Source organism: Pleurodeles waltl, chromosome 4_1, assembly GCF_031143425.1.
Source record: "Pleurodeles waltl isolate 20211129_DDA chromosome 4_1, aPleWal1.hap1.20221129, whole genome shotgun sequence".
NCBI lineage: Eukaryota > Metazoa > Chordata > Amphibia > Caudata > Salamandridae > Pleurodeles > Pleurodeles waltl.
This window is the reverse complement of record NC_090442.1, coordinates 75943890-75967393: the sequence shown is the minus strand read 5'-3', so window position 1 is coordinate 75967393 and position 23504 is coordinate 75943890. Positions and strand designations below refer to the sequence as shown.

Sequence of the window (23504 nt, the reverse complement as noted above, 5' to 3'; positions counted from 1 at the left end):
GAGTCAGGCTGTGTCCCAGACCCTGTGACTAATAAATCAGCAGGTGGTATAGAGAGCCTATAAAAGAGGAAGCTGTTCTGATGAGATCCACAGCAGCAGTTTCTAGTCCATCCACTTCCAGATAGTACAACAAGGGGGTATAGCTCAGTGGTAGAGCATTTGACTGCAGATCAAGAGGTCCCTAGTTCAAATCCGTGTGCCCCCTTAATACTTTAAAGAAGCTGTCAATTTCTTTCTGTATTGCTTTTTTCAATTCTTGGGGATTTTTTGAAAGTATGTCACACTAAAACGACTAATTAAGCAAAATAGCTCAAAGTTTTATGTGCATCCTTATGACTCTTGTTGAAAATTAACAGTTTTCACACTCACACCCAGTAACTGCACCATGGATCAATCTGGGTGCTCCCTTCACACATGAAAGAAGCTTTCAATTTCTTTCTATATCACTTTCTACTATTCTTGGGGATTTATTGAAAGTATTTCACACTAAAACGACTATTTAAACAAAATAGCTCAAAGTTTTATGTGCATCCTTAAGACTGTTGTGCGAAAATTAACAGTTTTCACACTCACGCCCAGTAACTGCACCATGGATCAATTCGAGTAAAACAAGAGTTCGTACATTGGCACACAGGGACAAATTGAAATTTGTGTACACAGCATGATACTGTGTACTTTAATACATCTTTCTACATTCTGTAGTGTGCAGCACACAGATAATGTTTTACGGCATGGATTTATTAACAAGCATTGCTTCTAATAATTGAGCATATAGCAGAAATTGCAGGTGCAAAGAAAAAATACATAGGTAAACAAATCACAAGTTTCTAAATTCCACTGTATTTACCACAGCACAGCTGATTTGTTGTGCTTTAAGAAACACTGTGTGCCTGTACAGCAGCAAAGATGTGAGTGTGTGGACACTGTATGCCCGTAATGCTTTCACAAATGTCCTTATACTGTAACAGAAGTCTCTGCAGTTTTAGAACTGAGTTTGGACAGTAGCATGTGTGCTTACTGATAGTAATATGTGTAAGAAACAAATGCCTGCATGCTGTTACTTGTGTCTTTCTCCAGTAGCACACCTATTTACTGTAATTAGTATGTAAGGTAACGTCGGCTAGACAAAACTGGACCCAAATGCTGGTACACTGTGACTGGCCTGTGTACTGTTTCCAGTGTGTTTCACTAGTATCACGCCAGCTTACCGTTACTAGAATGTACAGTAAGACTGGTCCAATATGTATACCATATCAAAATGTTTTACCATAAAACAAAGATATAGCATTGTTAAAGACATTACCACGTGAGGGACACAGAAATTGCATTTTAAAAGACATCTATGTGAACTTGCATCGATTAGAAGAGATAGTGACTGTGTGAGATTTGTATGGTACTGCTAACCAAAGAACTGTTAAAAAGAAGTCTTTCCTCACTAGAGTTGTGTTCTGTCAATGTCTGAGGCAGTGGATTTTTAAATGAGCTAGGAGGCTTAAACTGGCTGAGTCACTGACAGCTTTGCACACTTACTGCAGAGAGTGAGCAGACGAGAGACTAAGACTGAAATTTAGGGCACAGAGTGATTGCAGAAGAGAATAAGACTCACTCTCACTTCCAGCATGGTGAGTAGACAAGAGAGTAAGCTAGTCCCACAGCTGGAATCCCAGAGTAGGTATAACTCAGTGCTAGTCAGAGTCCATGGTATTATATGTGACGTCTGCACTCTACAGCCTGCTGCTCGCAGTAATAAGGTGTGTGTGAAGGCATATTTCAGGAAAAGAGGATGTGTATAGCTCAGCAGTAAAGTATGTGACTGCAGATCAAGAGGTCCCCAGTTCAAGTCTTGCTTCCCACTTCTCCTTTTAAGGAACAAAAAAAAAATTCTCTGTTACTTATTTCAATTTCTGGAGATTTCTGGAAAGTATGTCACAGAAAAACCACTAATTAAAAAGAGTTTTAGGTTTTATCTGCGTCCGTAAGAGGGTTGTGTGAAAGGACCAGCAGCCGGTCTCCATAGCAGTCCCTGTGACTAGTGAAGCAAGAGTAAGCTTGAGAGTGAATTGGCACCCTTGGCCTAGGACCTGCTGTCATGCTATGTATTTTGGTGTGAATAGTGAAGCATCAGGTGTGTTGAGTGTGTCCATCAGCTTGTAGCCAGGGGCATGAGTCAGGCTGTGTCCCAGACCCTGTGACTAATAAATCAGCAGGTGGTATAGAGAGCCTATAAAAGAGGAAGCCGTTCTGATGAGATCCACAGCAGCAGTTTCTAGTCCATCCACTTCCAGATAGTACAACAAGGGGGTATAGCTCAGTGGTAGAGCATTTGACTGCAGATCAAGAGGTCCCTGGTTCAAATCCGGGTGCCCCCTTAATACTTTAAAGAAGCTGTCAATTTCTTTCTGTATCGCTTTTTTCAATTCTTGGGGATTTTTTGAAAGTATGTCACACTAAAACGACTAATTAAGCAAAATAGCTCAAAGTTTTATGTGCATCCTTATGACTCTTGTTGAAAATTAACAGTTTTCACACTCACACCCAGTAACTGCACCATGGATCAATCTGGGTGCCCCCTTCACACATGAAAGAAGCTTTCAATTTCTTTCTATATCACTTTCTACAATTCTTGGGGATTTATTGAAAGTATTTCACACTAAAACGACTATTTAAACAAAATAGCTCAAAGTTTTATGTGCATCCTTAAGACTGTTGTGCGAAAATTAACAGTTTTCACACTCACGCCCAGTAACTGCACCATGGATCAATTCGAGTAAAACAAGAGTTCGTACATTGGCACACAGGGACACATTGAAATTTGTGTACACAGCATGATACTGTGTACTTTAATACATCTTTCTACATTCTGTAGTGTGCAGCACACAGATAATGTTTTACGGCATGGATTTATTAACAAGCATTGCTTCTAATAATTGAGCATATAGCAGAAATTGCAGGTGCAAAGAAAAAATACATAGGTAAACAAATCACAAGTTTCTAAATTCCACTGTATTTACCACAGCACAGCTGATTTGTTGTGCTTTAAGAAACACTGTGTGCCTGTACAGCAGCAAAGATGTGAGTGTGTGGACACTGTATGCCCGTAATGCTTTCACAAATGTCCTTATACTGTAACAGAAGTCTCTGCAGTTTTAGAACTGAGTTTGGACAGTAGCATGTGTGCTTACTGATAGTAATATGTGTAAGAAACAAATGCCTGCATGCTGTTACTTGTGTCTTTCTCCAGTAGCACACCTATTTACTGTAATTAGTATGTAAGGTAACGTCGGCTAGACAAAACTGGACCCAAATGCTGGTACACTGTGACTGGCCTGTGTACTGTTTCCAGTGTGTTTCACTAGTATCACGCCAGCTTACCGTTACTAGAATGTACAGTAAGACTGGTCCAATATGTATACCATATCAAATTGTTTTACCATAAAACAAAGATATAGCATTGTTAAAGACATTACCACATGAGGGACACAGAAATTGCATTTTAAAAGACATCTATGTGAACTTGCATCGATTAGAAGAGATAGTGACTGTGTGAGAGTTGTATGGTACTGCTAACCAAAGCACTGTTAAAAAGAAGTCTTTCCTCACTAGAGTTGTGTTCTGTCAATGTCTGAGGCAGTGGATTTTTAAATGAGCTAGGAGGCTTAGACTGGCTGAGTCACTGACAGCTTTGCACACTTACTGCAGAGAGTGAGCAGACGAGAGACTAAGACTGAAATTTAGGGCACAGAGTGATTGCAGAAGAGAGTAAGACTCACTCTCACTTCCAGCATGGTGAGTAGACAAGAGAGTAAGCTAGTCCCACAGCTGGAATCCCAGAGTAGGTATAACTCAGTGCTAGTCAGAGTCCATGGTATTATATGTGACGTCTGCACTCTACAGCCTGCTGCTCGCAGTAATAAGGTGTGTGTGAAGGCATATTTCAGGAAAAGAGGATGTGTATAGCTCAGCAGTAAAGTATGTGACTGCAGATCAAGAGGTCCCCAGTTCAAGTCTTGCTTCCCACTTCTCCTTTTAAGGAACAAAAAAAAAATTCTCTGTTACTTATTTCAATTTCTGGAGATTTCTTGAAAGTATGTCACAGAAAAACCACTAATTAAAAAGAGTTTTAGGTTTTATCTGTGTCCGTAAGAGGGTTGTGTGAAAGGACCAGCAGCCGGTCTCCATAGCAGTCCCTGTGACTAGTGAAGCAAGAGTAAGCTTGAGAGTGAATTGGCACCCTTGGCCTAGGACCTGCTGTCATGCTATGTATTTTGGTGTGAATAGTGAAGCAGCAGGTGTGTTGAGTGTGTCCATCAGCTTGTAGCCAGGGGCATGAGTCAGGCTGTGTCCCAGACCCTGTGACTAATAAATCAGCAGGTGGTATAGAGAGCCTATAAAAGAGGAAGCCGTTCTGATGAGATCCACAGCAGCAGTTTCTAGTCCATCCACTTCCAGATAGTACAATAAGGGGGTATAGCTCAGTGGTAGAGCATTTGACTGCAGGTCAAGAGCTCTCTGGTTCAAATCCGGGTGCCCCCTTAATACTTTAAAGAAGCTGTCAGTTTCTTTCTGTATCGCTTTTTTCAATTCTTGGGGATTTTTTGAAAGTATGTCACACTAAAACGACTAATTAAGCAAAATAGCTCAAAGTTTTATGTGCATCCTTATGACTCTTGTTGAAAATTAACAGTTTTCACACTCACACCCAGTAACTGCACCATGGATCAATCTGGGTGCCCCCTTCACACATGAAAGAAGCTTTCAATTTCTTTCTATATCACTTTCTACAATTCTTGGGGATTTATTGAAAGTATTTCACACTAAAACGACTATTTAAACAAAATAGCTCAAAGTTTTATGTGCATCCTTAAGACTGTTGTGCGAAAATTAACAGTTTTCACACTCACGCCCAGTAACTGCACCATGGATCAATTCGAGTAAAACAAGAGTTCGTACATTGGCACACAGGGACAAATTGAAATTTGTGTACACAGCATGATACTGTGTACTTTAATACATCTTTCTACATTCTGTAGTGTGCAGCACACAGATAATGTTTTACGGCATGGATTTATTAACAAGCATTGCTTCTAATAATTGAGCATATAGCTGAAATTGCAGGTGCAAAGAAAAAATACATAGGTAAACAAATCACAAGTTTCTAAATTCCACTGTATTTACCACAGCACAGCTGATTTGTTGTGCTTTAAGAAACACTGTGTGCCTGTACAGCAGCAAAGATGTGAGTGTGTGGACACTGTATGCCCGTAATGCTTTCACAAATGTCCTTATACTGTAACAGAAGTCTCTGCAGTTTTAGAACTGAGTTTGGACAGTAGCATGTGTGCTTACTGATAGTAATATGTGTAAGAAACAAATGCCTGCATGCTGTTACTTGTGTCTTTCTCCAGTAGCACACCTATTTACTGTAATTAGTATGTAAGGTAACGTCGGCTAGACAAAACTGGACCCAAATGCTGGTACACTGTGACTGGCCTGTGTACTGTTTCCAGTGTGTTTCACTAGTATCACGCCAGCTTACCGTTACTAGAATGTACAGTAAGACTGGTCCAATATGTATACCATATCAAATTGTTTTACCATAAAACAAAGATATAGCATTGTTAAAGACATTACCACATGAGGGACACAGAAATTGCATTTTAAAAGACATCTATGTGAACTTGCATCGATTAGAAGAGATAGTGACTGTGTGAGAGTTGTATGGTACTGCTAACCAAAGCACTGTTAAAAAGAAGTCTTTCCTCACTAGAGTTGTGTTCTGTCAATGTCTGAGGCAGTGGATTTTTAAATGAGCTAGGAGGCTTAGACTGGCTGAGTCACTGACAGCTTTGCACACTTACTGCAGAGAGTGAGCAGACGAGAGACTAAGACTGAAATTTAGGGCACAGAGTGATTGCAGAAGAGAGTAAGACTCACTCTCACTTCCAGCATGGTGAGTAGACAAGAGAGTAAGCTAGTCCCACAGCTGGAATCCCAGAGTAGGTATAACTCAGTGCTAGTCAGAGTCCATGGTATTATATGTGACGTCTGCACTCTACAGCCTGCTGCTCGCAGTAATAAGGTGTGTGTGAAGGCATATTTCAGGAAAAGAGGATGTGTATAGCTCAGCAGTAAAGTATGTGACTGCAGATCAAGAGGTCCCCAGTTCAAGTCTTGCTTCCCACTTCTCCTTTTAAGGAACAAAAAAAAAATTCTCTGTTACTTATTTCAATTTCTGGAGATTTCTTGAAAGTATGTCACAGAAAAACCACTAATTAAAAAGAGTTTTAGGTTTTATCTGTGTCCGTAAGAGGGTTGTGTGAAAGGACCAGCAGCCGGTCTCCATAGCAGTCCCTGTGACTAGTGAAGCAAGAGTAAGCTTGAGAGTGAATTGGCACCCTTGGCCTAGGACCTGCTGTCATGCTATGTATTTTGGTGTGAATAGTGAAGCAGCAGGTGTGTTGAGTGTGTCCATCAGCTTGTAGCCAGGGGCATGAGTCAGGCTGTGTCCCAGACCCTGTGACTAATAAATCAGCCGGTGGTATAGAGAGCCTATAAAAGAGGAAGCCGTTCTGATGAGATCCACAGCAGCAGTTTCTAGTCCATCCACTTCCAAATAGTACAACAAGGGGGTATAGCTCAGTGGTAGAGCATTTGACTGCAGATCAAAAGGTCTCTGGTTCAAATCCGGGTGCCCCCTTAATACATTAAAGAAGCTGTAAATTTCTTTCTGTATCGCTTTTTTCAATTCTTGGGGATTTTTTGAAAGTATGTCACACTAAAACGACTAATTAAGCAAAATAGCTCAAAGTTTTATGTGCATCCTTATGACTCGTTGAAAATTAACAGTTTTCACACTCACACCCAGTAACTGCACCATGGATCAATCTGGGTGCCCCCTTCACACATGAAAGAAGCTTTCAATTTCTTTCTATATCACTTTCTACAATTCTTGGGGATTTATTGAAAGTATTTCACACTAAAACGACGATTTAAACAAAATAGCACAAAGTTTTATGTGCATCCTTAAGACTGTTGTGCGAATATTAACAGTTTTCACACTCACGCCCAGTAACTGCACCATGGATCAATTCGAGTAAAACAAGAGTTCGTACATTGGCACACAGGGACAAATTGAAATTTGTGTACACAGCATGATACTGTGTACTTTAATACATCTTTCTACATTCTGTAGTGTGCAGCACACAGATAATGTTTTACGGCATGGATTTATTAACAAGCATTGCTTCTAATAATTGAGCATATAGCAGAAATTGCAGGTGCAAAGAAAAAATACATAGGTAAACAAATCACAAGTTTCTAAATTCCACTGTATTTACCACAGCACAGCTGATTTGTTGTGCTTTAAGAAACACTTTGTGCCTGTACAGCAGCAAAGATGTGAGTGTGTGGACACTGTATGCCCGTAATGCTTTCACAAATGTCCTTATACTGTAACAGAAGTCTCTGCAGTTTTAGAACTGAGTTTGGACAGTAGCATGTGTGCTTACTGATAGTAATATGTGTAAGAAACAAATGCCTGCATGCTGTTACTTGTGTCTTTCTCCAGTAGCACACCTATTTACTGTAATTAGTATGTAAGGTAACGTCGGCTAGACAAAACTGGACCCAAATGCTGGTACACTGTGACTGGCCTGTGTACTGTTTCCAGTGTGTTTCACTAGTATCACGCCAGCTTACCGTTACTAGAATGTACAGTAAGACTGGTCCAATATGTATACCATATCAAATTGTTTTACCATAAAACAAAGATATAGCATTGTTAAAGACATTACCACGTGAGGGACACAGAAATTGCATTTTAAAAGACATCTATGTGAACTTGCATCGATTAGAAGAGATAGTGACTGTGTGAGAGTTGTATGGTACTGCTAACCAAAGCACTGTTAAAAAGAAGTCTTTCCTCACTAGAGTTGTGTTCTGTCAATGTCTGAGGCAGTGTATTTTTAAATGAGCTAGGAGGCTTAGACTGGCTGAGTCACTGACAGCTTTGCACACTTACTGCAGAGAATGAGCAGACGAGAGACTAAGACTGAAATTTAGGGCACAGAGTGATTGCAGAAGAGTGTAAGACTCACTCTCACTTCCAGCATGGTGAGTAGACAAGAGAGTAAGCTAGTCCCACAGCTGGAATCCCAGAGTAGGTATAACTCAGTGCTAGTCAGAATCCATGGTATTATATGTGACGTCTGCACTCTACAGCCTGCTGCTCGCAGTAATAAGGTGTGTGTGAAGGCATATTTCAGGAAAAGAGGATGTGTATAGCTCAGCAGTAAAGTATGTGACTGCAGATCAAGAGGTCCCCAGTTCAAGTCTTGCTTCCCACTTCTCCTTTTAAGGAACAAAAAAAAAATTCTCTGTTACTTATTTCAATTTCTGGAGATTTCTTGAAAGTATGTCACAGAAAAACCACTAATTAAAAAGAGTTTTAGGTTTTATCTGCGTCCGTAAGAGGGTTGTGTGAAAGGACCAGCAGCCGGTCTCCATAGCAGTCCCTGTGACTAGTGAAGCAAGAGTAAGCTTGAGAGTGAATTGGCACCCTTGGCCTAGGACCTGCTGTCATGCTATGTATTTTGGTGTGAATAGTGAAGCATCAGGTGTGTTGAGTGTGTCCATCAGCTTGTAGCCAGGGGCATGAGTCAGGCTGTGTCCCAGACCGTGTGACTAATAAATCAGCAGGTGGTATAGAGAGCCTATAAAAGAGGAAGCCGTTCTGATGAGATCCACAGCAGCAGTTTCTAGTCCATCCACTTCCAGATAGTACAACAAGGGGGTATAGCTCAGTGGTAGAGCATTTGACTGCAGATCAAGAGGTCTCTGGTTCAAATCCGGGTGCCCCCTTAATACTTTAAAGAAGCTGTCAATTTCTTTCTGTATCGCTTTTTTCAATTCTTGGGGATTTTTTGAAAGTATGTCACACTAAAACGACTAATTAAGCAAAATAGCTCAAAGTTTTATGTGCATCCTTATGACTCGTTGAAAATTAACAGTTTTCACACTCACACCCAGTAACTGCACCATGGATCAATCTGGGTGCCCCCTTCACACATGAAAGAAGCTTTCAATTTCTTTCTATATCACTTTCTACAATTCTTGGGGATTTATTGAAAGTATTTCACACTAAAACGACGATTTAAACAAAATAGCTCAAAGTTTTATGTGCATCCTTAAGACTGTTGTGCGAATATTAACAGTTTTCACACTCACGCCTAGTAACTGCACCATGGATCAATTCGAGTAAAACAAGAGTTCGTACATTGGCACACAGGGACAAATTGAAATTTGTGTACACAGCATGATACTGTGTACTTTAATACATCTTTCTACATTCTGTAGTGTGCAGCACACAGATAATGTTTTACGGCATGGATTTATTAACAAGCATTGCTTCTAATAATTGAGTATATAGCAGAAATTGCAGGTGCAAAGAAAAAATACATAGGTAAACAAATCACAAGTTTCTAAATTCCACTGTATTTACCACAGCACAGCTGATTTGTTGTGCTTTAAGAAACACTGTGTGCCTGTACAGCAGCAAAGATGTGAGTGTGTGGACACTGTATGCCCGTAATGCTTTCACAAATGTCCTTATACTGTAACAGAAGTCTCTGCAGTTTTAGAACTGAGTTTGGACAGTAGCATGTGTGCTTACTGATAGTAATATGTGTAAGAAACAAATGCCTGCATGCTGTTACTTGTGTCTTTCTCCAGTAGCACACCTATTTACTGTAATTAGTATGTAAGGTAACGTCGGCTAGACAAAACTGGACCCAAATGCTGGTACACTGTGACTGGCCTGTGTACTGTTTCCAGTGTGTTTCACTAGTATCACGCCAGCTTACCGTTACTAGAATGTACAGTAAGACTGGTCCAATATGTATACCATATCAAATTGTTTTACCATAAAACAAAGATATAGCATTGTTAAAGACATTACCACGTGAGGGACACAGAAATTGCATTTTAAAAGACATCTATGTGAACTTGCATCGATTAGAAGAGATAGTGACTGTGTGAGAGTTGTATGGTACTGCTAACCAAAGCACTGTTAAAAAGAAGTCTTTCCTCACTAGAGTTGTGTTCTGTCAATGTCTGAGGCAGTGTATTTTTAAATGAGCTAGGAGGCTTAGACTGGCTGAGTCACTGACAGCTTTGCACACTTACTGCAGAGAGTGAGCAGACGAGAGACTAAGACTGAAATTTAGGGCACAGAGTGATTGCAGAAGAGTGTAAGACTCACTCTCACTTCCAGCATGGTGAGTAGACAAGAGAGTAAGCTAGTCCCACAGCTGGAATCCCAGAGTAGGTATAACTCAGTGCTAGTCAGAATCCATGGTATTATATGTGACGTCTGCACTCTACAGCCTGCTGCTCGCAGTAATAAGGTGTGTGTGAAGGCATATTTCAGGAAAAGAGGATGTGTATAGCTCAGCAGTAAAGTATGTGACTGCAGATCAAGAGGTCCCCAGTTCAAGTCTTGCTTCCCACTTCTCCTTTTAAGGAACAAAAAAAAAATTCTCTGTTACTTATTTCAATTTCTGGAGATTTCTTGAAAGTATGTCACAGAAAAACCACTAATTAAAAAGAGTTTTAGGTTTTATCTGCGTCCGTAAGAGGGTTGTGTGAAAGGACCAGCAGCCGGTATCCATAGCAGTCCCTGTGACTAGTGAAGCAAGAGTAAGCTTGAGAGTGAATTGGCACCCTTGGCCTAGGACCTGCTGTCATGCTATGTATTTTGGTGTGAATAGTGAAGCATCAGGTGTGTTGAGTGTGTCCATCAGCTTGTAGCCAGGGGCATGAGTCAGGCTGTGTCCCAGACCCTGTGACTAATAAATCAGCAGGTGGTATAGAGAGCCTATAAAAGAGGAAGCCGTTCTGATGAGATCCACAGCAGCAGTTTCTAGTCTATCCAGTTCCAGATATTACAGCAAGGGGGTATAGCTCAGTGGTAGAGCATTTGACTGCAGATCAAGAGGTCTCTGGTTCAAATCCGGGTGCCCCCTTAATACTTTAAAGAAGCTGTCAATTTCTTTCTGTATCGCTTTTTTCAATTCTTGGGGATTTTTTGAAAGTATGTCACACTAAAACGACTAATTAAGCAAAATAGCTCAAAGTTTTATGTGCATCCTTATGACTCGTTGAAAATTAACAGTTTTCACACTCACACCCAGTAACTGCACCATGGATCAATCTGGGTGCCCCCTTCACACATGAAAGAAGCTTTCAATTTCTTTCTATATCACTTTCTACAATTCTTGGGGATTTATTGAAAGTATTTCACACTAAAACGACGATTTAAACAAAATAGCTCAAAGTTTTATGTGCATCCTTAAGACTGTTGTGCGAAAATTAACAGTTTTCACTCTCACGCCCAGTAACTGCACCATGGATCAATTCGAGTAAAACAAGAGTTCGTACATTGGCACACAGGGACAAATTGAAATTTGTGTACACAGCATGATACTGTGTACTTTAATACATCTTTCTACATTCTGTAGTGTGCAGCACACAGATAATGTTTTACGGCATGGATTTATTAACAAGCATTGCTTCTAATAATTGAGCATATAGCAGAAATTGCAGGTGCAAAGAAAAAATACATAGGTAAACAAATCACAAGTTTCTAAATTCCACTGTATTTACCACAGCACAGCTGATTTGTTGTGCTTTAAGAAACACTGTGTGCCTGTACAGCAGCAAAGATGTGAGTGTGTGGACACTGTATGCCCGTAATGCTTTCACAAATGTCGTTATACTGTAACAGAAGTCTCTGCAGTTTTAGAACTGAGTTTGGACAGTAGCATGTGTGCTTACTGATAGTAATATGTGTAAGAAACAAATGCCTGCATGCTGTTACTTGTGTCTTTCTCCAGTAGCACACCTATTTACTGTAATTAGTATGTAAGGAAACGTCGGCTAGACAAAACTGGACCCAAATGCTGGTACACTGTGACTGGCCTGTGTACTGTTTCCAGTGTGTTTCACTAGTATCACGCCAGCTTACCGTTACTAGAATGTACAGTAAGACTGGTCCAATATGTATACCATATCAAATTGTTTTACCATAAAACAAAGATATAGCATTGTTAAAGACATTACCACGTGAGGGACACAGAAATTGCATTTTAAAAGACATCTATGTGAACTTGCATCGATTAGAAGAGATAGTGACTGTGTGAGAGTTGTATGGTACTGCTAAACAAAGCACTGTTAAAAAGAAGTCTTTCCTCACTAGAGTTGTGTTCTGTCAATGTCTGAGGCAGTTGATTTTTAAATGAGCTAGGAGGCTTAGACTGGCTGAGTCACTGACAGCTTTGCACACTTACTGCAGAGAGTGAGCAGACGAGAGACTAAGACTGAAATTTAGGGCACAGAGTGATTGCAGAAGAGAGTAAGACTCACTCTCACTTCCAGCATGGTGAGTAGACAAGAGAGTAAGCTAGTCCCACAGCTGGAATCCCAGAGTAGGTACAACTCAGTGCTAGTCAGAGTCCATGGTATTATATGTGACGTCTGCACTCTACAGCCTGCTGCTCGCAGTAATAAGGTGTGTGTGAAGGCATATTTCAGGAAAAGAGGATGTGTATAGCTCAGCAGTAAAGTATGTGACTGCAGATCAAGAGGTCCCCAGTTCAAGTCTTGCTTCCCACTTCTCCTTTTAAGGAACAAAAAAAAAATTCTCTGTTACTTATTTCAATTTCTGGAGATTTCTTGAAAGTATGTCACAGAAAAACCACTAATTAAAAAGAGTTTTAGGTTTTATCTGCGTCCGTAAGAGGGTTGTGTGAAAGGACCAGCAGCCGGTCTCCATAGCAGTCCCTGTGACTAGTGAAGCAAGAGTAAGCTTGAGAGTGAATTGGCACCCTTGGCCTAGGACCTGCTGTCATGCTATGTATTTTGGTGTGAATAGTGAAGCATCAGGTGTGTTGAGTGTGTCCATCAGCTTGTAGCCAGGGGCATGAGTCAGGCTATGTCCCAGACCCTGTGACTAATAAATCAGCAGGTGGTATAGAGAGCCTATAAAAGAGGAAGCCGTTCTGATGAGATCCACAGCAGCAGTTTCTAGTCCATCCACTTCCAGCTAGTACAACAAGGGGGTATAGCTCAGTGGTAGAGCATTTGACTGCAGATCAAGAGGTCTCTGGTTCAAATCCGGGTGCCCCCTTAATACTTTAAAGAAGCTGTCAATTTCTTTCTGTATCGCTTTTTTCAATTATTGGGGATTTTTTGAAAGTATGTCACACTAAAACGACTAATTAAGCAAAATAGCTCAAAGTTTTATGTGCATCCTTATGACTCTTGTTGAAAATTAACAGTTTTCACACTCACACCCAGTAACTGCACCATGGATCAATCTGGGTGCCCCCTTCACACATGAAAGAAGCTTTCAATTTCTTTCTATATCACTTTCTACAATTCTTGGGGATTTATTGAAAGTATTTCACACTAAAACGACGATTTAAACAAAATAGCTCAAAGTTTGATGTGCATCCTTAAGACTGTTGTGCGAAAATTAACAGTTTTCACACTCACGCCCAGTAACTGCACCATGGATCAATTCGAGTAAAACAAGAGTTCGTACATTGGCACACAGGGACAAATTGAAATTTGTGTACACAGCATGATACTGTGTACTTTAATACATCTTTCTACATTCTGTAGTGTGCAGCACACAGATAATGTTTTACGGCATGGATTTATTAACAAGCATTGCTTCTAATAATTGAGCATATAGCAGAAATTGCAGGTGCAAAGAAAAAATACATAGGTAAACAAATCACAAGTTTCTAAATTCCACTGTATTTACCACAGCACAGCTGATTTGTTGTGCTTTAAGAAACACTGTGTGCCTGTACAGCAGCAAAGATGTGAGTGTGTGGACACTGTATTCCCGTAATGCTTTCACAAATGTCCTTATACTGTAACAGAAGTCTCTGCAGTTTTAGAACTGAGTTTGGACAGTAGCACGTGTGCTTACTGATAGTAATATGTGTAAGAAACAAATGCCTGCATGCTGTTACTTGTGTCTTTCTCCAGTAGCACACCTATTTACTGTAATTAGTATGTAAGGTAACGTCGGCTAGACAAAACTGGACCCCAATGCTGGTACACTGTGACTGGCCTGTGTACTGTTTCCAGTGTGTTTCACTAGTATCACGCCAGCTTACCGTTACTAGAATGTACAGTAAGACTGGTCCAATATGTATACCATATCAAATTGTTTTACCATAAAACAAAGATATAGCATTGTTAAAGACATTACCACGTGAGGGACACAGAAATTGCATTTTAAAAGACATCTATGTGAACTTGCATCGATTAGAAGAGATAGTGACTGTGTGAGAGTTGTATGGTACTGCTAACCAAAGCACTGTTAAAAAGAAGTCTTTCCTCACAAGAGTTGTGTTCTGTCAATGTCTGAGGCAGTGGATTTTTAAATGAGCTAGGAGGCTTAGACTGGCTGAGTCACTGACAGCTTTGCACACTTACTGCAGAGAGTGAGCAGACGAGAGACTAAGACTGAAATTTAGGGCACAGAGTGATTGCAGAAGAGAGTAAGACTCACTCTCACTTCCAGCATGGTGAGTAGACAAGAGAGTAAGCTAGTCCCACAGCTGGAATCCCAGAGTAGGTATAACTCAGTGCTAGTCAGAGTCCATGGTATTATATGTGACGTCTGCACTCTACAGCCTGCTGCTCGCAGTAATAAGGTGTGTGTGAAGGCATATTTCAGGAAAAGAGGATGTGTATAGCTCAACAGTAAAGTATGTGACTGCAGATCAAGAGGTCCCCAGTTCAAGTCTTGCTTCCCACTTCTCCTTTTAAGGAACAAAAAAAAAATTCTCTGTTACTTATTTCAATTTCTGGAGATTTCTTGAAAGTATGTCACAGAAAAACCACTAATTAAAAAGAGTTTTAGGTTTTATCTGCGTCCGTAAGAGGGTTGTGTGAAAGGACCAGCAGCCGGTCTCCATAGCAGTCCCTGTGACTAGTGAAGCAAGAGTAAGCTTGAGAGTGAATTGGCACCCTTGGCCTAGGACCTGCTGTCATGCTATGTATTTTGGTGTGAATAGTGAAGCATCAGGTGTGTTGAGTGTGTCCATCAGCTTGTAGCCAGGGGCATGAGTCAGGCTGTGTCCCAGACCCTGTGACTAATAAATCAGCAGGTGGTATAGAGAGCCTATAAAAGAGGAAGCTGTTCTGATGAGATCCACAGCAGCAGTTTCTAGTCCATCCACTTCCAGATAGTACAACAAGGGGGTATAGCTCAGTGGTAGAGCATTTGACTGCAGATCAAGAGGTCCCTAGTTCAAATCCGGGTGCCCCCTTAATACTTTAAAGAAGCTGTCAATTTCTTTCTGTATCGCTTTTTTCAATTCTTGGGGATTTTTTGAAAGTATGTCACACTAAAACGACTAATTAAGCAAAATAGCTCAAAGTTTTATGTGCATCCTTATGACTCTTGTTGAAAATTAACAGTTTTCACACTCACACCCAGTAACTGCACCATGGATCAATCTGGGTGCTCCCTTCACACATGAAAGAAGCTTTCAATTTCTTTCTATATCACTTTCTACAATTCTTGGGGATTTATTGAAAGTATTTCACACTAAAACGACTATTTAAACAAAATAGCTCAAAGTTTTATGTGCATCCTTAAGACTGTTGTGCGAAAATTAACAGTTTTCACACTCACGCCCAGTAACTGCACCATGGATCAATTCGAGTAAAACAAGAGTTCGTACATTGGCACACAGGGACAAATTGAAATTTGTGTACACAGCATGATACTGTGTACTTTAATACATCTTTCTACATTCTGTAGTGTGCAGCACACAGATAATGTTTTACGGCATGGATTTATTAACAAGCATTGCTTCTAATAATTGAGCATATAGCAGAAATTGCAGGTGCAAAGAAAAAATACATAGGTAAACAAATCACAAGTTTCTAAATTCCACTGTATTTACCACAGCACAGCTGATTTGTTGTGCTTTAAGAAACACTGTGTGCCTGTACAGCAGCAAAGATGTGAGTGTGTGGACACTGTATGCCCGTAATGCTTTCACAAATGTCGTTATACTGTAACAGAAGTCTCTGCAGTTTTAGAACTGAGTTTGGACAGTAGCATGTGTGCTTACTGATAGTAATATGTGTAAGAAACAAATGCCTGCATGCTGTTACTTGTGTCTTTCTCCAGTAGCACACCTATTTACTGTAATTAGTATGTAAGGTAACGTCGGCTAGACAAAACTCGACCCAAATGCTGGTACACTGTGACTGGCCTGTGTACTGTTTCCAGTGTGTTTCACTAGTATCACGCCAGCTTACCGTTACTAGAATGTACAGTAAGACTGGTCCAATATGTATACCATATCAAATTGTTTTACCATAAAACAAAGATATAGCATTGTTAAAGACATTACCACGTGAGGGACACAGAAATTGCATTTTAAAAGACATCTATGTGAACTTGCATCGATTAGAAGAGATAGTGACTGTGTGAGAGTTGTATGGTACTGCTAACCAAAGCACTGTTAAAAAGAAGTCTTTTCTCACTAGAGTTGTGTTCTGTCAATGTCTGAGGCAGTTGATTTTTAAATGAGCTAGGAGGCTTAGACTGGCTGAGTCACTGACAGCTTTGCACACTTACTGCAGAGAGTGAGCAGACGAGAGACTAAGACTGAAATTTAGGGCACAGAGTGATTGCAGAAGAGAGTAAGACTCACTCTCACTTCCAGCATGGTGAGTAGACAAGAGAGTAAGCTAGTCCCACAGCTGGAATCCCAGAGTAGGTATAACTCAGTGCTAGTCAGAGTCCATGGTATTATATGTGACGTCTGCACTCTACAGCCTGCTGCTCGCAGTAATAAGGTGTGTGTGAAAGCATATTTCAGGAAAAGAGGATGTGTATAGCTCAGCAGTAAAGTATGTGACTGCAGATCAAGAGGTCCCCAGTTCAAGTCTTGCTTCCCACTTCTCCTTTTAAGGAACAAAAAAAAAATTCTCTGTTACTTATTTCAATTTCTGGAGATTTCTGGAAAGTATGTCACAGAAAAACCACTAATTAAAAAGAGTTTTAGGTTTTATCTGCGTCCGTAAGAGGGTTGTGTGAAAGGACCAGCAGCCGGTCTCCATAGCAGTCCCTGTGACTAGTGAAGCAAGAGTAAGCTTGAGAGTGAATTGGCACCCTTGGCCTAGGACCTGCTGTCATGCTATGTATTTTGGTGTGAATAGTGAAGCATCAGGTGTGTTGAGTGTGTCCATCAGCTTGTAGCCAGGGGCATGAGTCAGGCTGTGTCCCAGACCCTGTGACTAATAAATCAGCCGGTGGTATAGAGAGCCTATAAAAGAGGAAGCCGTTCTGATGAGATCCACAGCAGCAGTTTCTAGTCCATCCACTTCCAAATAGTACAACAAGGGGGTATAGCTCAGTGGTAGAGCATTTGACTGCAGATCAAAAGGTCTCTGGTTCAAATCCGGGTGCCCCCTTAATACTTTAAAGAAGCTGTAAATTTCTTTCTGTATCGCTTTTTTCAATTCTTGGGGATTTTTTGAAAGTATGTCACACTAAAACGACTAATTAAGCAAAATAGCTCAAAGTTTTATGTGCATCCTTATGACTCGTTGAAAATTAACAGTTTTCACACTCACACCCAGTAACTGCACCATGGATCAATCTGGGTGCCCCCTTCACACATGAAAGAAGCTTTCAATTTCTTTCTATATCACTTTCTACAATTCTTGGGGATTTATTGAAAGTATTTCACACTAAAACGACGATTTAAACAAAATAGCTCAAAGTTTTATATGCATCCTTAAGACTGTTGTGCGAATATTAACAGTTTTCACACTCACGCCCAGTAACTGCACCATGGATCAATTCGAGTAAAACAAGAGTTCGTACATTGGCACACAGGGACAAATTGAAATTTGTGTACACAGCATGATACTGTGTACTTTAATACATCTTTCTACATTCTGTAGTGTGCAGCACACAGATAATGTTTTACGGCATGGATTTATTAACAAGCATTGCTTCTAATAATTGAGCATATAGCAGAAATTGCAGGTGCAAAGAAAAAATACATAGGTAAACAAATCACAAGTTTCTAAATTCCACTGTATTTACCACAGCACAGCTGATTTGTTGTGCTTTAAGAAACACTTTGTGCCTGTACAGCAGCAAAGATGTGAGTGTGTGGACACTGTATGCCCGTAATGCTTTCACAAATGTCCTTATACTGTAACAGAAGTCTCTGCAGTTTTAGAACTGAGTTTGGACAGTAGCATGTGTGCTTACTGATAGTAATATGTGTAAGAAACAAATGCCTGCATGCTGTTACTTGTGTCTTTCTCCAGTAGCACACCTATTTACTGTAATTAGTATGTAAGGTAACGTCGGCTAGACAAAACTCGACCCAAATGCTGGTACACTGTGACTGGCCTGTGTACTGTTTCCAGTGTGTTTCACTAGTATCACGCCAGCTTACCGTTACTAGAATGTACAGTAAGACTGGTCCAATATGTATACCATATCAAATTGTTTTACCATAAAACAAAGATATAGCATTGTTAAAGACATTACCACGTGAGGGACACAGAAATTGCATTTTAAAAGACATCTATGTGAACTTACATCGATTAGAAGAGATAGTGACTGTGTGAGAGTTGTATGGTACTGCTAACCAAAGCACTGTTAAAAAGAAGTCTTTCCTCACTAGAGTTGTGTTCTGTCAATGTCTGAGGCAGTGTATTTTTAAATGAGCTAGGAGGCTTAGACTGGCTGAGTCACTGACAGCTTTGCACACTTACTGCAGAGAGTGAGCAGACGAGAGACTAAGACTGAAATTTAGGGCACAGAGTGATTGCAGAAGAGTGTAAGACTCACTCTCACTTCCAGCATGGTGAGTAGACAAGAGAGTAAGCTAGTCCCACAGCTGGAATCCCAGAGTAGGTATAACTCAGTGCTAGTCAGAATCCATGGTATTATATGTGACGTCTGCACTCTACAGCCTGCTGCTCGCAGTAATAAGGTGTGTGTGAAGGCATATTTCAGGAAAAGAGGATGTGTATAGCTCAGCAGTAAAGTATGTGACTGCAGATCAAGAGGTCCCCAGTTCAAGTCTTGCTTCCCACTTCTCCTTTTAAGGAACAAAAAAAAAATTCTCTGTTACTTATTTCAATTTCTGGAGATTTCTTGAAAGTATGTCACAGAAAAAACAGTAATTAAAAAGAGTTTTAGGTTTTATCTGCGTCCGTAAGAGGGTTGTGTGAAAGGACCAGCAGCCGGTATCCATAGCAGTCCCTGTGACTAGTGAAGCAAGAGTAAGCTTGAGAGTGAATTGGCACCCTTGGCCTAGGACCTCCTGTCATGCTATGTATTTTGGTGTGAATAGTGAAGCATCAGGTGTGTTGAGTGTGTCCATCAGCTTGTAGCCAGGGGCATGAGTCAGGCTGTGTCCCAGACCCTGTGACTAATAAATCAGCAGGTGGTATAGAGAGCCTATAAAAGAGGAAGCCGTTCTGATGAGATCCACAGCAGCAGTTTCTAGTCCATCCACTTCCAAATAGTACAACAAGGGGGTATAGCTCAGTGGTAGAGCATTTGACTGCAGATCAAGAGGTCTCTGGTTCAAATCCGGGTGCCCCCTTAATACTTTAAAGAAGCTGTCAATTTCTTTCTGTATCGCTTTTTTCAATTCTTGGGGATTTTTTGAAAGTATGTCACACTAAAACGACTAATTAAGCAAAATAGCTCAAAGTTTTATGTGCATCCTTATGACTCGTTGAAAATTAACAGTTTTCACACTCACACCCAGTAACTGCACCATGGATCAATCTGGGTGCCCCCTTCACACATGAAAGAAGCTTTCAATTTCTTTCTATATCACTTTCTACAATTCTTGGGGATTTATTGAAAGTATTTCACACTAAAACGACGATTTAAACAAAATAGCTCAAAGTTTTATGTGCATCCTTAAGACTGTTGTGCGAATATTAACAGTTTTCACACTCACGCCTAGTAACTGCACCATGGATCAATTCGAGTAAAACAAGAGTTCGTACATTGGCACACAGGGACAAATTGAAATTTGTGTACACAGCATGATACTGTGTACTTTAATACATCTTTCTACATTCTGTAGTGTGCAGCACACAGATAATGTTTTGCGGCATGGATTTATTAACAAGCATTGCTTCTAATAATTGAGCATATAGCAGAAATTGCAGGTGCAAAGAAAAAATACATAGGTAAACAAATCACAAGTTTCTAAATTCCACTGTATTTACCACAGCACAGCTGATTTGTTGTGCTTTAAGAAACACTGTGTGCCTGTACAGCAGCAAAGATGTGAGTGTGTGGACACTGTATGCCCGTAATGCTTTCACAAATGTCCTTATACTGTAACAGAAGTCTCTGCAGTTTTAGAACTGAGTTTGGACAGTAGCATGTGTGCTTACTGATAGTAATATGTGTAAGAAACAAATGCCTGCATGCTGTTACTTGTGTCTTTCTCCAGTAGCACACCTATTTACTGTAATTAGTATGTAAGGTAACGTCGGCTAGACAAAACTGGACCCAAATGCTGGTACACTGTGACTGGCCTGTGTACTGTTTCCAGTGTGTTTCACTAGTATCACGCCAGCTTACCGTTACTAGAATGTACAGTAAGACTGGTCCAATATGTATACCATATCAAATTGTTTTACCATAAAACAAAGATATAGCATTGTTAAAGACATTACCACGTGAGGGACACAGAAATTGCATTTTAAAAGACATCTATGTGAACTTGCATCGATTAGAAGAGATAGTGACTGTGTGAGAGTTGTATGGTACTGCTAACCAAAGCACTGTTAAAAAGAAGTCTTTCCTCACTAGAGTTGTGTTCTGTCAATGTCTGAGGCAGTGTATTTTTAAATGAGCTAGGAGGCTTAGACTGGCTGAGTCACTGACAGCTTTGCACACTTACTGCAGAGAGTGAGCAGACGAGAGACTAAGACTGAAATTTAGGGCACAGAGTGATTGCAGAAGAGAGTAAGACTCACTCTCACTTCCAGCATGGTGAGTAGACAAGAGAGTAAGCTAGTCCCACAGCTGAAATCCCAGAGTAGGTATAACTCAGTGCTAGTCAGAGTCCATGGTATTATATGTGACGTCTGCACTCTACAGCCTGCTGCTCGCAGTAATAAGGTGTGTGTGAAGGCATATTTCAGGAAAAGAGGATGTGTATAGCTCAGCAGTAAAGTATGTAACTGCAGATCAAGAGGTCCCCAGTTCAAGTCTTGCTTCCCACTTCTCCTTTTAAGGAACAAAAAAAAAATTCTCTGTTACTTATTTCAATTTCTGGAGATTTCTTGAAAGTATGTCACAGAAAAACCACTAATTAAAAAGAGTTTTAGGTTTTATCTGCGTCCGTAAGAGGGTTGTGTGAAAGGACCAGCAGCCGGTCTCCATAGCAGTCCCTGTGACTAGTGAAGCAAGAGTAAGCTTGAGAGTGAATTGGCACCCTTGGCCTAGGACCTGCTGTCATGCTATGTATTTTGGTGTGAATAGAGAAGCATCAGGTGTGTTGAGTGTGTCCATCAGCTTGTAGCCAGGGGCATGAGTCAGGCTATGTCCCAGACCCTGTGACTAATAAATCAGCAGGTGGTATAGAGAGCCTATAAAAGAGGAAGCCGTTCTGATGAGATCCACAGCAGCAGTTTCTAGTCCATCCACTTCCAGCTAGTACAACAAGGGGGTATAGCTCAGTGGTAGAGCATTTGACTGCAGATCAAGAGGTCTCTGGTTCAAATCCGGGTGCCCCCTTAATACTTTAAAGAAGCTGTCAATTTCTTTCTGTATCGCTTTTTTCAATTATTGGGGATTTTTTGAAAGTATGTCACACTAAAACGACTAATTAAGCAAAATAGCTCAAAGTTTTATGTGCATCCTTATGACTCTTGTTGAAAATTAACAGTTTTCACACTCACACCCAGTAACTGCACCATGGATCAATCTGGGTGCCCCCTTCACACATGAAAGAAGCTTTCAATTTCTTTCTATATCACTTTCTACAATTCTTGGGGATTTATTGAAAGTATTTCACACTAAAACGACGATTTAAACAAAATAGCTCAAAGTTTGATGTGCATCCTTAAGACTGTTGTGCGAAAATTAACAGTTTTCACACTCACGCCCAGTAACTGCACCATGGATCAATTCGAGTAAAACAAGAGTTCGTACATTGGCACACAGGGACAAATTGAAATTTGTGTACACAGCATGATACTGTGTACTTTAATACATCTTTCTACATTCTGTAGTGTGCAGCACACAGATAATGTTTTACGGCATGGATTTATTAACAAGCATTGCTTCTAATAATTGAGCATATAGCAGAAATTGCAGGTGCAAAGAAAAAATACATAGGTAAACAAATCACAAGTTTCTAAATTCCACTGTATTTACCACAGCACAGCTGATTTGTTGTGCTTTAAGAAACACTGTGTGCCTGTACAGCAGCAAAGATGTGAGTGTGTGGACACTGTATTCCCGTAATGCTTTCACAAATGTCCTTATACTGTAACAGAAGTCTCTGCAGTTTTAGAACTGAGTTTGGACAGTAGCACGTGTGCTTACTGATAGTAATATGTGTAAGAAACAAATGCCTGCATGCTGTTACTTGTGTCTTTCTCCAGTAGCACACCTATTTACTGTAATTAGTATGTAAGGTAACGTCGGCTAGACAAAACTGGACCCCAATGCTGGTACACTGTGACTGGCCTGTGTACTGTTTCCAGTGTGTTTCACTAGTATCACGCCAGCTTACCGTTACTAGAATGTACAGTAAGACTGGTCCAATATGTATACCATATCAAATTGTTTTACCATAAAACAAAGATATAGCATTGTTAAAGACATTACCACGTGAGGGACACAGAAATTGCATTTTAAAAGACATCTATGTGAACTTGCATCGATTAGAAGAGATAGTGACTGTGTGAGAGTTGTATGGTACTGCTAACCAAAGCACTGTTAAAAAGAAGTCTTTCCTCACTAGAGTTGTGTTCTGTCAATGTCTGAGGCAGTGGATTTTTAAATGAGCTAGGAGGCTTAGACTGGCTGAGTCACTGACAGCTTTGCACACTTACTGCAGAGAGTGAGCAGACGACAGACTAAGACTGAAATTTAGGGCACAGAGTGATTGCAGAAGAGAGTAAGACTCACTCTCACTTCCAGCATGGTGAGTAGACAAGAGAGTAAGCTAGTCCCACAGCTGGAATCCCAGAGTAGGTATAACTCAGTGCTAGTCAGAGTCCATGGTATTATATGTGAAGTCTGCACTCTACAGCCTGCTGCTCGCAGTAATAAGGTGTGTGTGAAGGCATATTTCAGGAAAAGAGGATGTGTATAGCTCAACAGTAAAGTATGTGACTGCAGATCAAGAGGTCCCCAGTTCAAGTCTTGCTTCCCACTTCTCCTTTTAAGGAACAAA

The 23504-nt window shown here is 40.4% G+C and overlaps 11 non-coding genes across 11 annotated transcripts; all 11 read left to right on the top strand.

Annotated features, from left to right (window-relative positions):
- Window positions 1–133: 133 nt before the first annotated feature.
- On the top strand, window positions 134–205 carry TRNAC-GCA (transfer RNA cysteine (anticodon GCA)). The gene has a single exon. It is a non-coding gene; the product is annotated as a tRNA-Cys (tRNA).
- Window positions 206–2297: 2092 nt separating this feature from the next.
- TRNAC-GCA (transfer RNA cysteine (anticodon GCA)) lies at window positions 2298–2369 on the top strand. The gene has a single exon. It is a non-coding gene; the product is annotated as a tRNA-Cys (tRNA).
- Window positions 2370–4461: 2092 nt separating this feature from the next.
- TRNAC-GCA (transfer RNA cysteine (anticodon GCA)) lies at window positions 4462–4533 on the top strand. Its single transcript has one exon. It is a non-coding gene; the product is annotated as a tRNA-Cys (tRNA).
- A 2092-nt stretch (window positions 4534–6625) lies between these two features.
- On the top strand, window positions 6626–6697 carry TRNAC-GCA (transfer RNA cysteine (anticodon GCA)). The gene has a single exon. It is a non-coding gene; the product is annotated as a tRNA-Cys (tRNA).
- Window positions 6698–8787: 2090 nt separating this feature from the next.
- TRNAC-GCA (transfer RNA cysteine (anticodon GCA)) lies at window positions 8788–8859 on the top strand. Its single transcript has one exon. It is a non-coding gene; the product is annotated as a tRNA-Cys (tRNA).
- Window positions 8860–10949: 2090 nt separating this feature from the next.
- On the top strand, window positions 10950–11021 carry TRNAC-GCA (transfer RNA cysteine (anticodon GCA)). Its single transcript has one exon. It is a non-coding gene; the product is annotated as a tRNA-Cys (tRNA).
- A 2090-nt stretch (window positions 11022–13111) lies between these two features.
- TRNAC-GCA (transfer RNA cysteine (anticodon GCA)) lies at window positions 13112–13183 on the top strand. Its single transcript has one exon. It is a non-coding gene; the product is annotated as a tRNA-Cys (tRNA).
- A 2092-nt stretch (window positions 13184–15275) lies between these two features.
- Window positions 15276–15347, top strand: TRNAC-GCA (transfer RNA cysteine (anticodon GCA)). The gene has a single exon. It is a non-coding gene; the product is annotated as a tRNA-Cys (tRNA).
- Window positions 15348–17439: 2092 nt separating this feature from the next.
- Window positions 17440–17511, top strand: TRNAC-GCA (transfer RNA cysteine (anticodon GCA)). The gene has a single exon. It is a non-coding gene; the product is annotated as a tRNA-Cys (tRNA).
- A 2090-nt stretch (window positions 17512–19601) lies between these two features.
- On the top strand, window positions 19602–19673 carry TRNAC-GCA (transfer RNA cysteine (anticodon GCA)). The gene has a single exon. It is a non-coding gene; the product is annotated as a tRNA-Cys (tRNA).
- Window positions 19674–21763: 2090 nt separating this feature from the next.
- Window positions 21764–21835, top strand: TRNAC-GCA (transfer RNA cysteine (anticodon GCA)). The gene has a single exon. It is a non-coding gene; the product is annotated as a tRNA-Cys (tRNA).
- Window positions 21836–23504: the final 1669 nt, after the last annotated feature.